At 46.7% G+C, this 15,972-nt stretch overlaps 1 protein-coding gene across 1 annotated transcript in view; it reads left to right on the top strand.

Annotated features, from left to right (window-relative positions):
* The window catches only part of TACC2 (transforming acidic coiled-coil containing protein 2), a 393,192-nt gene that overhangs the window by 115,762 nt on the left and 261,458 nt on the right, over positions 1-15,972 (top strand). The gene's annotated exons all lie outside the window — the stretch shown is intronic.

Below are 15,972 nucleotides of genomic sequence, written 5' to 3' on the forward strand. Positions count from 1 at the left end.
ATTCCATAGGAGTTGAACACAGTTCCCTCACCTTTGCTCTTACTTATTAATTGTCTTTTCTGATGCCCACTAAGGCATCTGAGGCCATAAACGTAAAACACCCAGGATTCTTCCAAGGGGTACTTTTTACAATACAATCAACATGCTCCCCGTTAGTTAACATTGAGGTAAGTGTAGCAGCATCCGCTCTACATAATGGTGCTTGTGTGTTGCCTCGAAGATGTATTTAACGCTGTTATCAGAGGGGCTCTACCCTTCACTCTCTTTTGGAAGAGGAGTGCCCCTCTCAAGCCACTATCAACCCTCCACAAAAGGACTTACACATGTAACTGCCTCCAATTTCGTTTTCTGAATACACCAGGGCTTCTTAATATAGTTTTTTTCTGTTAAGATCTTAAAGCCATTGGGTAAAACCACAGATTTACAGCCTTTTATCACACATATTGTGTTTTCCACTTATTTAGGGCGAACAAAGCAAACACAAGGAGATGATGGACGGAACGTTGAAACTTTTCAGACACTCACCCCCAGTCACAGATCTGGGTTTGAATCCATCATCATTCTTTAGCTCACTTTGCCACCCCGGTTCAGACCCAGCCATATGGGGAGCAAAAAACCAAAGAATTTAGGCCCAGATCTCTGTAATGTTTGACATTGTTCAACATTCTGTCCATCAATTGTTCTTTTTGCATTTATCACCCTGAGTGGGACGGGTATGCCCAGACGTGGGTCCCTTGCTCTTCATGCCACTAGAGTCAAGCTAGCCTGGCTGATGAGGGGTGAAACCCCGAAAGTTTGAAACCAGTCCCAGGATGCTAGTTTCCGGTCCAGGGAGGATCTGGCCTGGCAGTTCAGGCTGGACTGTTCCCATAGGGAGTAGGGTCAAGACTGATTTGGATATGGCTGGGTATAAACTGGAATGGCATGCGGAGAAAAACAAATCGATGAATTTAGGCCCAGTTCTCTGTACTGGGGTGAATGTTTGACATTGTTCAATATTCTGTCAATCAGTTATTCTTTTTACATCCACTTATTTAAGCACATGAATATGCGCCCGTCTAATTTTAGGGTAAACATGCATGCCAGTCTCCCACTTCTGAAATCTACAAATGACAGAGGAGAAGGACGGGAGTGCAGACCAATTTTATGACTGTATAATGCTTTACTCCTTATGTCATTTCACCTTTCATATGTTATTCGTTACTGTCCAAGCATTTCCTAGCAGCATTATAATCAATAAGCTCAGAATCCCCCTTGGAGTTTTAATCCACAAATGTACAGTGGAGGGGCAAGGCACCTTTTACATAGACACCTATTCAACCGCTTTTCTGATGTAGATCTCTCAGGTGATGTCCATGCCTGTGATTAAGCCAAGATTTTCAACTGTCTTGGCAGAGGCGGGTCAGGGTACCATGCTGCGTGGCCAGGGAAGTTGCGATAGGCCGATGAGCAATGGTAGGTTGCTGCAGATTAAAGTGTCTGTTTTATATGGGTTGAGTTTTGGGTGGTGTTTGATCATTCTCAGAATTGGTCTCTTGTAGGGGGTGTGTGCTCTCGCTCTAGTTGTAGCATGCCAAAAGAGTTGCCAATAAAAAAAAGAAAAACCAGGGAGCTTAAGAATGAAGCATGTGGATGATTTAGGAACAACCTGGAACCTATGAGAGGAGTTAGCTTAAAAGATCAAGAAAAAGAGAATTTCCCTAGTCACAAAAGAAAAACAGGACACATTGGACCACCATTTTGCAGCAATACAATGCAATATCTTGCATTCTATGAAGCTAGTAATACAATACAAACAGTTATCTGACACTTTTAAAACTTAAATGGAAAAGAATTGAAGAAACTGAAGAGAAAACTCAAGATTTCTAAATCATTGGGATAATATCAGAGTTGGTTCTAGCTGACTAGGCCAGGAAGGAGAAGACCGTCAACAGGCTGCCAACAACCAGCACCTCTGTTTTAAGGAGCTTAATTTGAGCCAATATTTAAACATCCTGCCAACCACCAGGGACGGGCGTGCACAGAAGTTGTTGTAAACGAATCTAGGACCCTAGTGTAACTTTTCCCGATTCATGCCCTTATATAGGTATACTTTCCTCTATCCTTATATAGGCATAGAAATCATTACCATATTTGGCCTGAGCCTTACAGCCCAAATACGGCAAGGCTACTTCCACTAAGTTCCGAGAATTCACAACGATTTCTTGGAGAAACCCGCCTTCAGCAGCTAGGCTCTTCCCCCTGCTTGAATATTAAGTTATCCAAGAAATCCTGGAGTTTTCTAGGAATTGAACTTTTGAGTGACGTTTTTAAGTCCAATCATGCGTCAAACTCAGCACCTTCATAGTATAAATATGCCCACATTTGCCCAAACTAACACACGGTGGTTCTTGGAGCAGATCGACTAACTACTTGCCCGACGCCCTGCAGCAGGAAGTGCCGAAGGAAGCCGACCCTCCAGCAGACGCACTGAGAGACGCTGTTTCTTCTCTTGCCGAGAAATCCAGCTCCAGTGTTTCCAGCGTACCCTTGCGGGTATCTGGGAGATCGAGTCCTGAGAGAGAGATATAAGACCTCCTTCATTCTAAACCAAGGTGCGGAGCTGATTAGACCCTTAGAGAATTCTTGATTAGACTCTTGGCAGATTCTAGGCAAAGAATACTAAACTTAAAACTACTCCTAAAAACGTATTTCTTCCCTTGTGCTAGGCTTAGGTCAGGTACACCGGGGTAGGTGTATTTTAGAAGCACCAGTTGAGTACTTTTAGCCATCTCTTTTATCATTGTATGTATTTTATGCATTTTATCTATTTAAGGCAACTTATGGCTTAGAAACCATATCATGCTTTTACAGTACTACTTTATAATACTGTTCGTATTATATGCCTTGTACTTTATAACCAGAATTACTATTGTAGCAGTACATTTCTCATGCTTGAGATAGAAGACTGTTCAATAAATACCTTTTATTGAAAACGCCCGTCTCTCTAATTTCTCAGCAACTCTGGTGAAACTAAGTATACACGATTGACTGAGAAAAATAGTTATCTATTGTTTCTGCGACTCTGAAGATTGATTTCTTATTCTTGGGAAACAAAGTTGTCAGGTTATATGGTTGTCAGGAACTAATCCCTTCTTGTACTTTCGAGAAAGTTTCTAGTGACCTCTGAGCTAGCTGGCACACACATAATTAAGTCTAATATATTCGGAAGAGACCTAGTAGACCTTAGTCCTACGTCTAAACTACAATATATATTATTCCAATGCGCAGAGCCTATTGGGAATATAGGAACTACACTACAAAGTTACCTTGTTCAGAATCAGAATTACCATCGAGCCTGAGGACAATCTGTATATTGTCAGCCTATCATATCAGATTGAGTCCAAAAGAGCAAGCTATGTTGTTCACTGGAAAATGTGAATTTGGGGAAGAGTCTGTGGAATGCCACATCACAGGGACCTGAAATTAAACCAAAAAGGTGGCAAATGAAATTCCTGAGACCAATGACTAAGGGAGGATTTAAGCCAGGCAATAGCAGCACCATTACCTTCAATTCATCAGATGAGCCCAGTAGCTGGTTTGTATTAATGAAGTTGGCTGGTTGGGCATTTATGTGCTTTTCTGGGGGAGGTAGAATAGAAATTGGGAGACAATTAGTAGGAACTGAATGATTAGCAGAGGGTTTCTTTAATAATGGTTCAGGAATGGAGAAAATGAAGTAGTGGGCTTTGCTGTTACTTTTTTACTCACCGGGACCTTGTGCTTTGCTCCTTGTTCTTCGTGCTTCGTGCTACGCCTCACGGTACCCGCTTCGCGGGTCCCGCTTCGTGGGGTGCTGTAGCAGGTCTGTGGCCTTTGGAAGTGCTGGCCACTTGGAGCTTGTCGTGGGCGTGTGAGTTGCAGGCAGGGCTGCGAGCAGCAGGACTGGGACTACATCTCCCAGGAGCGCCAGCTAGCCCGAACCAGCATCACCTGGGCCGCTCTCCCTGCTTGCCCCGCCCCACCAACGATTTAAAAACCCCTGTCACTGGATCATTCTTGGGACGCTTTGCTGTTACTCTTTTACTCACCGGGACCTTGTGCTTTGCTCATTGTTCTTCGTGCTACGCCTCGCGGTACCCGCTTCGCGGGTCCCGCTTCGTGGGGTGCTGTAGCAGGTCCGTGGCCTTTGGAAGTGCTGGCCACTTGGAGCTTGTCGTGGGCGTGTGAGTTGCAGGCAGGGCTGCGAGCAGCGGGACTGGGACTAAATCTCCCAGGAGCGCCCGCTAGCCCGAACCACCATCACCTGGGCCGCTCTCCCTGCTTGCCCCGCCCCACCAACGATTTAAAAACCCCTGTCACTGGATCATTCTTGGGACGCTTTGCTGTTACTTTTTTACTCACCGGGACCTTGTGCTTTGCTCCTTGTTCTTCGTGCTACGCCTCGCGGTACCCGCTTCACGGGTCCCGCTTCGTGGGGTGCTGTAGCAGGTCTGTGGCCTTTGGAAGTGCTGGCCACTTGGAGCTTGTCGTGGGCATGTGAGTTGCAGGCAGGGCTGCGAGCAGCGGGACTGGGCCTACATCTCCCAGGAGCGCCCGCTAGCCCGAACCACCATCACCTGGGCCGCTCTCCCTGCTTGCCCCGCCCCACCAACGATTTAAAAACCCCTGTCACTGGATCATTCTTGGGACGCTTTGCTGTTACTTTTTTACTCACCGGGACCTTGTGCTTTGCTCCTTGTTCTTCGTGCTACGCCTCGCGGTACCCGCTTCGCGGGTCCCGCTTCGTGGGGTGCTGTAGCAGGTCCGTGGCCTTTGGAAGTGCTGGCCACTTGGAGCTTGTCGTGGGCGTGTGAGTTGCAGGCAGGGCTGCGAGCAGCGGGACTGGGACTACATCTCCCAGGAGCGCCCGCTAGCCCGAACCACCATCACCTGGGCCGCTCTCCCTGCTTGCCCCGCCCCACTAACCTAATCCCCTATATTATCCGTTTGTCACTCCCGCGGCGCGGGAGCGCGTGGGAGCGTCCCGGGAGAAGCCCGGGACAAGGGCGGGCCCTCTGTGGCCCTCCGTGGGCAGCAGAGACTGGACTGGGCCAGGTCCCTTAATGGTTAAATTCACTTAAGCCCACTAGTCATTAAGCTTATTGCCTATACTTAGCAAAGATCTGTATTAGATGTTCCTTTTTATTTTGTTTGGTTAGTTGATATTCTTCTATCCTCTAGTACTATCAAGACTCCTTGTTATTGATTGCATTAGGTTGTTGTGCTTCTATTTGATACTTGCTATCGGCATAAGGTAATGTCTGCCCGTGAAAACCGCAGTCAGGCTGCGGCAGGAGCCAAAAATAAAACCAAAAAACTAACTAGTACACTAGATAACTTTATCCTACGTACAAACACTCTAATTGACCAGGGTATCGTTCTGATGGAAAGGAGGGTTTCACAAGATCACGCTCATGCCAAAAGGTCGTCATTGGGGAGTATAGCCTCTGCACGTACTCCAAACAAAGCCTTGAGCAATTCTGTTCCCCTTTGCACGCAGGCTGATCCCGTGACTCCTGCGATTCCCAGCATTACTGGGCCCCATTGTTCCCTTATAGTTTTATCTTCGGTGTCCTCACCAATTTCCCCAACCCCGATTCCCCCTGCTGTCAACACAATAGTCATACCTGCCACTGTTCATAGCGAGTCTACCCCAAATAAAGGGCCACTAGAAGGTGTAACCCATATTCCTGTCCAAGTACCTCCTCACGCGATTGGTGGAATTAAAACCAACCAAGATATGCTGGGTTCTATAGGAACCGAGGCTTGTGCCATTGGCACTAACAAGGTGGGGAGGGTCTCCCTGGGATCCCCTGTAGAGAGAGATAAGGCACAGTTCGTATCCCACCCCCTACCAATGGGTATCCCGGACGACACAGTTTCGAATAACAGTCTGGCTAGTATTCTTGAAAATAGTAGCCAGGATGTCTCTTTAGATGACCTGGTAGACCAGAATGCTCCACTCTTAAGTTCTTTAACTGTCCTTATTAGGTCTTTACTCGCTCCTCTGGAAACCAAACTCCAAGGCATAGAACATCAGCTCCAGACACTCTGTCAGGAATTAAAACTCAAGGGTGAAATACTGCCCAAGGGGCCCCTGACAAACCAACTCCCTCTGCCATACCTTTATCTTTAGCTAAGACTAAATCTGTAGGGGTCAAATCCTCCTCCAAAAAATGTCCTCCTAAAACTGCTCCCAATAAAGGTAACAAGGGTAGTTCTTTACTGCCAGTTTCTAACGCTCCCACAAAACCCTAGGAAGTGGCTGGTTCCTCCACCTTAGCTCCCATCCCCCTTCCATCCCATCCTGAGAAATCGGCTGGTTCCTCCACCCCAGTTCCCAAACCCCTTCCCTCCTATCCTGAGAAATCCAGTGCACGGCGGAACATCAGTTTACCCCCTGACGCCTGCCCTTTTGTGCTGGTTCTAACAGGCGTCCCGGAGCTTGAACCTGCCACTTCTGAACCCTTCTGGGCACTTAAGAACAAAGTTTGCCATTGGTTGGATAGAAACTACCCTCCTCCTCCTCCTAATATTAATCACAAAATGCTAATGGTGGAGAGAGCCCCATGGGTAGGAGAGAATAAGAAAAGTTTACTGGGAGACTGTGTTGTGATAACATTTGAAGACCCAAGAATAGTAGAATACATTTGCTCTGGGCCTCGCTGTAAGAACGATTCCACGATCACGGTAAAACCCCTGTCATATTTCTTCATGTCCCCGGGGCTTCATGATAATAGATGGAGTTGGTTTAGGGTTCCTAATAATGATAGAGGTAGGACAAGACCTGAGTTCAGGAAGGGGCAGTACCCTTTCAATTTGGGTGGCGATGGCAATGGTGGTTGGAACATTGTGCGAAACGATGTAGGGAGACCCTTTACTTGTCGCAACCAGTTTAATGAGGAATGGTCCGGTCCACAGCTCAATTATCCAATTCCCTGTTATAATCGTTTCAGTGGTCTGGAGGGAGTCGATTGACTACCACTTCAGTCATCTGGACCATCCGGAAAGAGGGAAGTGTTAGCCACCCCAGGGGATCAACCTAATTTAATTATAGATGGTATAGTCCATCCAGGAGAATCGGAACATAGTACCTTAATCACACCCAGGGAACCAACTGTAGCTTCAAAAGCCATTAACATTCTGTCTTGGAACATAGCAGGATTAAAGAAAAACCTGGCCAATCCCGAATGGAATGATTTTATTAACACTTTCCATATATGTATATTCCAAGAAACCTGGTGTCTGACCCCGCAATACAAAAATGGTTATTCCACCTTTTTAGGTCGAGCTGGTAAACTGCATCCAAAGGATGCAGGTGTCCAGCTGGAGACCTAATGTTGCCTGTTACGGGGGAAGGACGGACAAGAGGGTGTTATGAGCTTTTTCCCTGGATTTGTGTGCGCGAACGCGCACGTTCTGTCCCGCGCCGCGCCGTGCCCTTCCCTCCCATACTCCCAGCCAGTCAGCCTAACGCGCATGCATGCACACAGACAGACACACGCGCGCACACGCACTTACACTTACACAGACACGCAGGCACCCAGACAGGCAACCCCCTCCCCCCCCACAGTCACACACACACAGACTCCAAGACACACGCACGCACGCTCACACACATACACAGCCCGCCGCGCGCGCGCGCACACACACACACATGCCCCCCGCCCTCGCAGCACAGCAAATAACAAGGCGAAGCCCCACTCACCGGCTTCCTTGGTGCAGCGGCTCTCACCAGCAGCAGGACTCTTCCTCCCTTCTTCGGCACCGGGGCGCAGGGTAGGCTCCTGCCTGCTCCGGTGCTCCAAACAATCGCGGCTCTTCCGTGGGAGGCGGGGTAGGCTCCCGCCCTCCTACTTCCTGTTTCCGGTTGTCCCGCCCGGCCTGCCTGACTTCCTGGTCGCAGGCCGGCGGCGTGAGCTCTGGACCAAAATCCAGGTTTTGCCTCATTTTCACCGCAAAACGCGTAATTGCCATTATTTGTCGTAAATTTATAAATAATCTCAGTATCGTGATTGAGCGTGTGCGATAAATAATGCGCTATTAGAGAAGAACACATAGAGTTTAGACTGTGACAGCACTATGGTTATGTGATGTCAGTACCTCATTGAAGTAAAGTTTTTACTAGTACAAACTGTGACACCGCTGTAGGTCGATGATATCATTATCCCAGTGAAGTCAAAGCTTTCTCCAGTCCAGATTATGATATGCCCCCAATTACAATGGGTAGCCAACATCAGTGTCCCATTAAAACCACATCTTTCTCTAGTCCAGGCTATCACATGACTATGGGCACATAATGTCAGTACCCTACAAAGACAGAGCACTTTCTAGTTCTGACTTTCATATCCCTGTTAGTACCTGAAATCAGTGTTCCAATGGAAAAAAAACCTGGCCAATCCCGAATGGAATGATTTTATTAACACTTTCCATATATGTATGTTCCAAGAAACCTGGTGTCTGACCCCGCAATACAAAAATGGTTATTCCACCTTTTTAGGTCGAGCTGGTAAACTGCATCCAAAGGATGCAGGTGTCCAGCTGGAGACCTAATGTTGCCTGTTACGGGGGAAGGACGGACAAGAGGGTGTTATGAGCTTTTTCCCTGGATTTGTGTGCGCGAACGCGCACGTTCCGTCCTGCGCCGCGCCGTGCACTTCCCTCCCATACTCCCAGCAAGTCAGCCTAACGCGCATGCATGCACACAGACACACACACGCGCGCACACGCACTTACACTTACACAGACACGCAGGCACCCAGACAGGCAACCCCCTCTCCTCCCCACAGTCTCACACACACACACACACACAGACTCCAAGACACACGCACGCACGCACGCTCACACACATACACAGCCCGCCGCCGCACACGCGCGCACACACACATGCCCCCCACCCTCGCAGCACAGCAAGAAGGTGAAGCCCCACTCACCGGCTTCCTTGGTGCAGCGGCTCTCACCGGCAGCAGGACTCTTCCTCCCTTCTTCGGCACCGGGGCGCAGGGTAGGCTCCTGCCTGCTCCGGTGCTCCAAACAATCGCGGGTCTTCCGTGGGAGGCGGGGAGGGGGAGACTTCCTGGTCGCAGGCCGGCGGCGCGAGCTCTGGACGGACTGCAGCACGCGCTCTCGCGAACATTTCCCTGCCCTCGCAGTTGTTGTAAGGTAAGAGAAAACTGCAACGAATGCTTCACTTGGCTCCCTAATGCTTCTAAGCACTGTTCTATTTTTGTGAAATACATTGTCTGGAAGGACGTTGTCTTTCCTCACAGAATCAATCTGTGCAACCATTCAACAACAACTGGTTCAAATATACGCTATCAATGTTTCAAGCTTTATTGCAAATGTCACAAAAAGATGTTAATATTTCACTTCTGTTCTTGGATTTTCGTCACAATAAAATACACTGAACATAATTTCACAAAAGTTCTTTAGAAAAGTTTAAGCTATTTCCATTATAAATTACAATAACTTTTATTTAAGTATTAGTTATTTAAAAAAATTAACCGCCATTGTTATTTGTAATATCAATACATCTAAGTCATGTAAATACAAAACATATTGCATTACAAATGCTATAGGTATCACATTTGCGAAAGTTATAACTATTGGCATTGTAAATGACAAAGCTATCAATTTAGCTATTTAAAAAAAAAAAAACATAAATAAAAACTTTGCCATTTACAATACCAATAGCTCAAACTTTCCTAATGCGAGACCTATTGCATTGCAAATGCTTGTTTATCCCTGCTGTTACGGTTGGGAAAGGTCGCCCGTCTGGTTGATTGCTTATTTGGGTTAAAGTGAATTTGAATTGTGTTGTTACTACCCACAATACTGTTTGTAACGATATTCTGCACATCACCCTTAAGAGTGAGGCAGGGGGTTTCAAGTTTGAACTCTTTTGTATCTATGCTAGAGGCCTCCAGGGCGGGTTAGCTTCACCAATCATAGAGCTTCTAGATGGGATGTTATCAGACCTTCCTCCCAGATCTAAAATACTCGTAGGAGGGGATTTCAATTGTACTTTTGAACCCCTAGACGATGAAGAACCTTTGGGCTCCAACGTAGAGGATTGGAGACAGGCCATACCTCCTTTAGTTCTGGTTCCCATTAAGAAATGGACAGCCAGAGCAATCCAGCTGAACGCTTTGGTATTAGATCACAACTTAAGGGATCTTAACGGGCGAACAGTGTCAGTTCGTGAGGGGGTGATGACCTATAACAAGCTAGGCTGCCCTTCGCGAATTGACTATATCTTTCTAGATACACAGTCATGGCCTGCCCTAGTTGACATGGAGGTTAGGCAATCCTCGGATAGTGACCACAATCCACTATGTATGGTAATCCAATGGCTAAATGGGACCGATACAAGTGAAAAACCAGAGATGATTACCAAAGAGGTTTTTCCAACATATTGTAATCGGAAACTAAAATGGAATGTGGTCAAGTGTGAAGAGGAGAAACTTAAATGTATTAAAGAGATAGTCTCAGTTGAAACCTGTAACCTCACTGGAGTGGTCCTAGCACCAGCTAACCCCCCCCGGATTTAACCTGCAAACCTCCTACAAAGATCTAATAACCAAAGTAGGTGGCTTTTTTTGTAAGAGGTCCCAGGAGAACCCTACGTTAAATCGTGAACTACTTAAAAGTAATCCTTGGTATACGGCAAATTGCAGGGTAAAAAGGAAAGCTATTACTCTAGCGATAAAAAGTAAGGACCCCGTAGCAGTCCGAATGGCTAGAAAGGAGTATCGCAGCAGTATAATATCAGCCAAGAAGGATTGGGAGGAGGATCACTGGCAGCAGCTCAAGACCGCAGCCAGCGGGAAAAACTCTATCAATTTTTGGAAATTGATCAACGCTATTGATAGAAGGGGGGCAGAGCCAATTTTAAATCACATAACAGAACAGCAATGGTTGTCCCATTTTTTAAATTTATACTGTGAGGTCAGCCTTAAAGACATAACATCTCCAGTTATTGAACCCCAAAGCAAGTACGGTACAAAGCATGGCCCCACGGAAGACCAATTCTCCCAGCGAGAAGTACAGGACGCCATTTCCAAAATATTACCAGGGAAGGCGGCTGGCCCAGATGACCTTCCAGGGGACTTACTACTGCATGATCCCAAACTATGGGCAGATTTTATAGCGTGTTTAATGAATCTTATCCAGCAGGGTCACCCTGTTCCAGAATCCTGGAAAGGTGCAGAGGTTATTACCATATACAAGAAAGGCAACAGAGAGGACCCTGCCAACTACAGACCAATAAGCTTAATAGATACCATCCAAAAGGTAGTTGGCAGGGTCATAATAAATCGAACAGAATCTTGGCTTATGGACGAGGATATCCTATCTCACTTCCAGGCGGGGTTTAGGCACAATGTCGGTGCAATGGACCAGGTCTTTCGATTCTGTGCAGTCTATTGGAAGTCAGTATCAATCGCCAAAGGTAGTTTATATCTGGCTTTCATAGACCTAAAAACAGCATTCAATGTTATTCCACGCGCCAAACTCTGGTCGGTCCTATTTGATATGGGTTTCCCCAGATTTCTGCTGCAACTTATTATTAAACTTCACGAAGGGAACTACGCAAGGATCCGCTGGGGAAGCCAGGGCCAATTGACAGGGAGGATACCGGTCAATAGAGGAGTGAGGCAGGGATGTGTGATGGCCCCTACTCTGTTCTCCCTCTTTATAAATGGGGTGGTGGACCATTTGAGGGAGGACCCTGCGGATGCCCCTGTCCTTGCCGGTGAGAAAACACCAACACTCCTCTTTACAGACGACACCCTCCTGTTATCTAAAACCCCTATGGGTTTGCAAAGACTACTCGATCGTTTTTGTACCTTCTGTCAAGACTGGGGATTGACGGTCAACACCACCAAAACCAAGTTGATGGTGCTGTCCGCCAATAAAAAGAACAGGAGGGTTAACCTATTGTGGGCTTTTGGCTGGGTTCTCAAATAAGCTTACTGACACGGGAGTTCTAGGTAACAAGGGTTTTATTGTTTTGTATTGTCTCCTCTTTTGTACTGGCACCCTGTAGAACGGTAGCGGGTTGTCGGCGTCCTCTGATGTTTGTTTTGCCGCTCCTTGCCGCCGGAACTCCCGGTGCCTTCTGGGTGTTGTAGGCCTTGAGTCCGCCGTTTCTCAACTCCCGTCAGGAACGCCGCCCAAAACAGAAAGAAACCAATATTAGGCTACAGTTTACTTGTGGACTCGGGGTAGGGAAGTGAGGGACCACACGTGCTCTTCAAGTCTAAGGTGCCGGTGAAGTGAGGGGGGGGTTTGTGCACCGAAGGGCGTTGGTTGGTGTCACGGAGGTTTACCCCGCTTACGGCCCGCCCACCCCGTGAACCGTGACCGTACCTGTTCTAGCCACACTTCATGTGAAGTGTGGCTGGGCGATGCGCCTTCCCGTTGGCCTCCCGGCTTCTCGCAGTAGTCTCTGGTCTTTCTCCCCTCGGCTCCGGTCTCCGTCCTCCGCTGTACCTCTCCTGCCTCCGCTTTCCGATGTTCCCCGCTCGTCTCCTCTCCCGACCTCCTCCTCTGCTCTCCCGACTCCTCCTGCTGATGTTCCTCGCTCGTCTCCTCTCCCGACCTCCTCCTCTGCTCTCCCGACTCCTCCTCGATTGCAATCCTCGGTTCTCCTTCCTCCGTCCTAGTCCACTCAGCTCCTCTCTCACGCCACCACTCTCCGACTCCTCCGGGTGTAATACACACCTGAGTCTGTTCCGGGCGTTCTTTTAGCTCCAGCTGGTGGGCGGGTTCAGGGTCCAGCTCCGCCCAGTTAAAGTAACACGGCTCCTCCGTGTCCTGAAGGGGGTGTATCCTGTCGTCAGCCGTTTTCCATGTGTCTGTGTGCTGCACAAAAAGAGGGGACACTGGTAAAGGTAAGCCGGGAGGGCCCGAGTCCGGGTCCTCCTCGTCACACCTATCTCTGAATGGCACCCCCCTGGAGGTAGTGGTTGAATTTGATTATCTCGGAGTGAGGCTTTGTAATAACATGAGCTGGAACTCCCATATATCTAAAATGGTTTTGAATCTTAAAAGGTCATCTGGAGCGATACTAAAGAACCAGCACCTCTCCATTAGTAGGCCCGTAGCTCCCGCTTTGGCAGTCTATGGGGGTAAAGCGCTACCTTCGGCAGTATATGGCTCTGAACTTTGGGGTGCTGAGAATACCAAAGCATTGGTAGTGGCTGAAAATAAGTTCATAAGAGATATAGTTTTGCTACCTTCTTCGACCCCCTTGAAACCATTATTCCTTGACATGGGCCAAAGATCTATTTCTGATTTAGTGCAAATTCGCCCCTTGTTATTTTGGGTACGCCTTAGAAGGACCCCTGAATTATCTAATTATGCACTAGTACTGGAGGAGCTTCTTAGCTTGAATACAGCGAACAAAATAAAATGGCTTAACAATCTTAAGAAGTTGGTTGTATCTATAGGACTGGGTGAGTCCTGGGCCTCCCAATCCCCACCTCCGAAACAAACTGTTAAAAAACTTTATTGGGACTGGGTTGAGGCAAAGGATCTAAAGAATTCGAAATGGGGTTCCTTGACGAATAACTTCCTTGAACATAAGCCCTTCAGGAAGTTAGTCATTCTTGGATTTCATCCAGACTCCCCGTGATAGAACTTTGTTTCTTAAATTAAGATACGGAACCCTCCCCCTTAATACTTTCAAGGAAGGGTGGAAGGATAGGAGGGAGACCGACTCAAAATGTCCAGGTTGCTCATGTCCGAAAGAATCTCTTGGCCATTTTTTGTTTGCTTGCACCGCATATAAACGAGCTAGATCAAAATGGTTAAAACCTGTTTGTAGGGAGCTTGGAGTTAGGGACTATAGATCAGCCCTGCGTATTATTTTAACTAACACCTCCTCTATGTACATTGTTTGTGGGGTTGCCAAATATGTGTCATGCGCTTGGCTTACCAGATCCAAACTGCTACCCAATGGTTGAACTGTACCATCTGGAAATGATTGTTTTAGTGATGCCCCTTGTTTTACTCGTTATCTGCTTTGTCAAATGATATTTTAAATTCAATGGAACTGCATTGCTTGTAATATTGTTTTAGTTATCTTGTATGTGTGAATGTTCGTACTTTTATGAAAATCTTTTAGAATAAAGTATAAAAAAAAAAAAAAGAAGTAGTGGGCTTAAGGAAGGAGCTTCCTGTTTTTCCAGTTTTGTCAGTGGTTTGTGTGTGGTTTTCAGAGAGGTTTTGGGTAACACGCCTATGACGGAAATAAAAGAGTAGCTGCTATGGACGTCAACATTCCAAAATTCCAGCGGTAAGGAAAATGACTAATTAGCAGCAGATCATGCCAGATACATTTGTACCAAACCGTACCTCTGTTTTCTTTCATGTTCGCAGTTGCGTCTTGTTGGGAAGTTTAGTGTCCAGTTGTGCCTCTCGCCTGATTTCCAGCTGACACTCTGGCGATTTCCTCCTACCTAATGCTGCTTACATTCCTCAATACAGTTGTTTACTTGGTGTTCTGCGGTTGGGAATCCTGTCCATATATTTGAGTTTCATTACCTTCTCTCTCTTCTTTTGTGTTCCAGGCCACTGCCCAGTCCATTATGGCAGACATTAGAATCCTGGTTCAAAGGTCATATTTACTATTTAAATCAGAGACAGCGGATGGTTCCTTGTGTTGCAACAATGTTTCCAGTTGCTCACTTGGAATTACCCATTGCTGTTTTTCTACTTTTTTCCATCTGCTTAGTTTCTCAACCCACTCTGCTCTGTTTAAAGGAATTTTCCTGCTCTCAAAGGTTTTTTGCTTCTCGCTTGAGATTATTTTTCCTCTGAATATTTGATCCTCTCTCACTTGCCCCCTTTTGGATATTCTTGAACGCAGTTATTTTCACCATATCTCTGTCAAGCTACTAGGAGAGGCAGGCCATATCTTGGACTTAAGAAAGTACCGCAAACTCAGCAAGCCAGATCTGCAGCAGTTGACATTGATATATCCTTTAATCTCCAAGGACATCACACGGTTGACCTCTTGTCCCACACCTAACCACTGAATGGCTCCGATTAGATGCAGCAATGCTAAGAAAAGGTCTAGTAGTAAAAAATACTGACAGTAAACAGGTACCTGAATGCAATGAGACCTGAGACCAAGGGTACTGAAGGGCAGACTCAAGTGCTGCCGGTACTACCACAGGCTACCCCTCGCTGACATCCATTGGCGTTATCCTAGAGTCGAGGAATGGCCCTCGGTAGGGAAAAAAATGGACCGAGCTGAACACTACAATGAGGGTGTGTCCTTCTGAGTGGATAGGCCCCTCTAATGGCTGTTTGATGTAGAATTTCCAAGCTGATGGTCAGAATGTGTGTGAAAGGTTTTACAGGAGAGCAAATCACATGTTTAGTCTCTCAGCAAAGCCAGGCCAAGGTGATCAAAGACTATGTGTGCTCCTGAATCTTTTACTTTTAAAGAGAATTTAAAGTTTTGCAATTGCGACCTGTACATGATCAGAACAAAGAGTAGAGTTGAGATAGATAGAGCAGGTGAAGTGGTTCTAAGTCCGGTGCGGGGTGCTCAGCATATAAATCAGGATACATATTGAAATATGGCCTCTAGTGGTCAGTAACAGTCTCAGAAATACACCTGCTCAGACTACAAGAAATCAATTTGACAAGTAAAGTTTGCTTTGAAAACTCGAGCCATTTCCTTGCCTCTTAGCAGAGAAAGCACACATACTATCGATTTAATTTTAAGGGTCATCTAACACAAGTGAGGAGGAGATGTCCGAATGCAAATCTAGAACAAGCGACCCAAAGCCGTTTGCCCATCTGTTTGTGTGACTGTGTGTGTTTGCCTCCTGGTAGTCATTTTTGTGCTAGAAATCCCTACAGTTTCCAGGCACAACAATTGTAGAGCTTCTCTGCATACCCTCTTCAGGGCATTAACAGGGTACATGTTCTCCTCTT

The sequence above is a fragment of the Lissotriton helveticus genome, chromosome 5_1 (genome assembly GCF_964261635.1).
Source record: "Lissotriton helveticus chromosome 5_1, aLisHel1.1, whole genome shotgun sequence".
Lineage (NCBI taxonomy): Eukaryota > Metazoa > Chordata > Amphibia > Caudata > Salamandridae > Lissotriton > Lissotriton helveticus.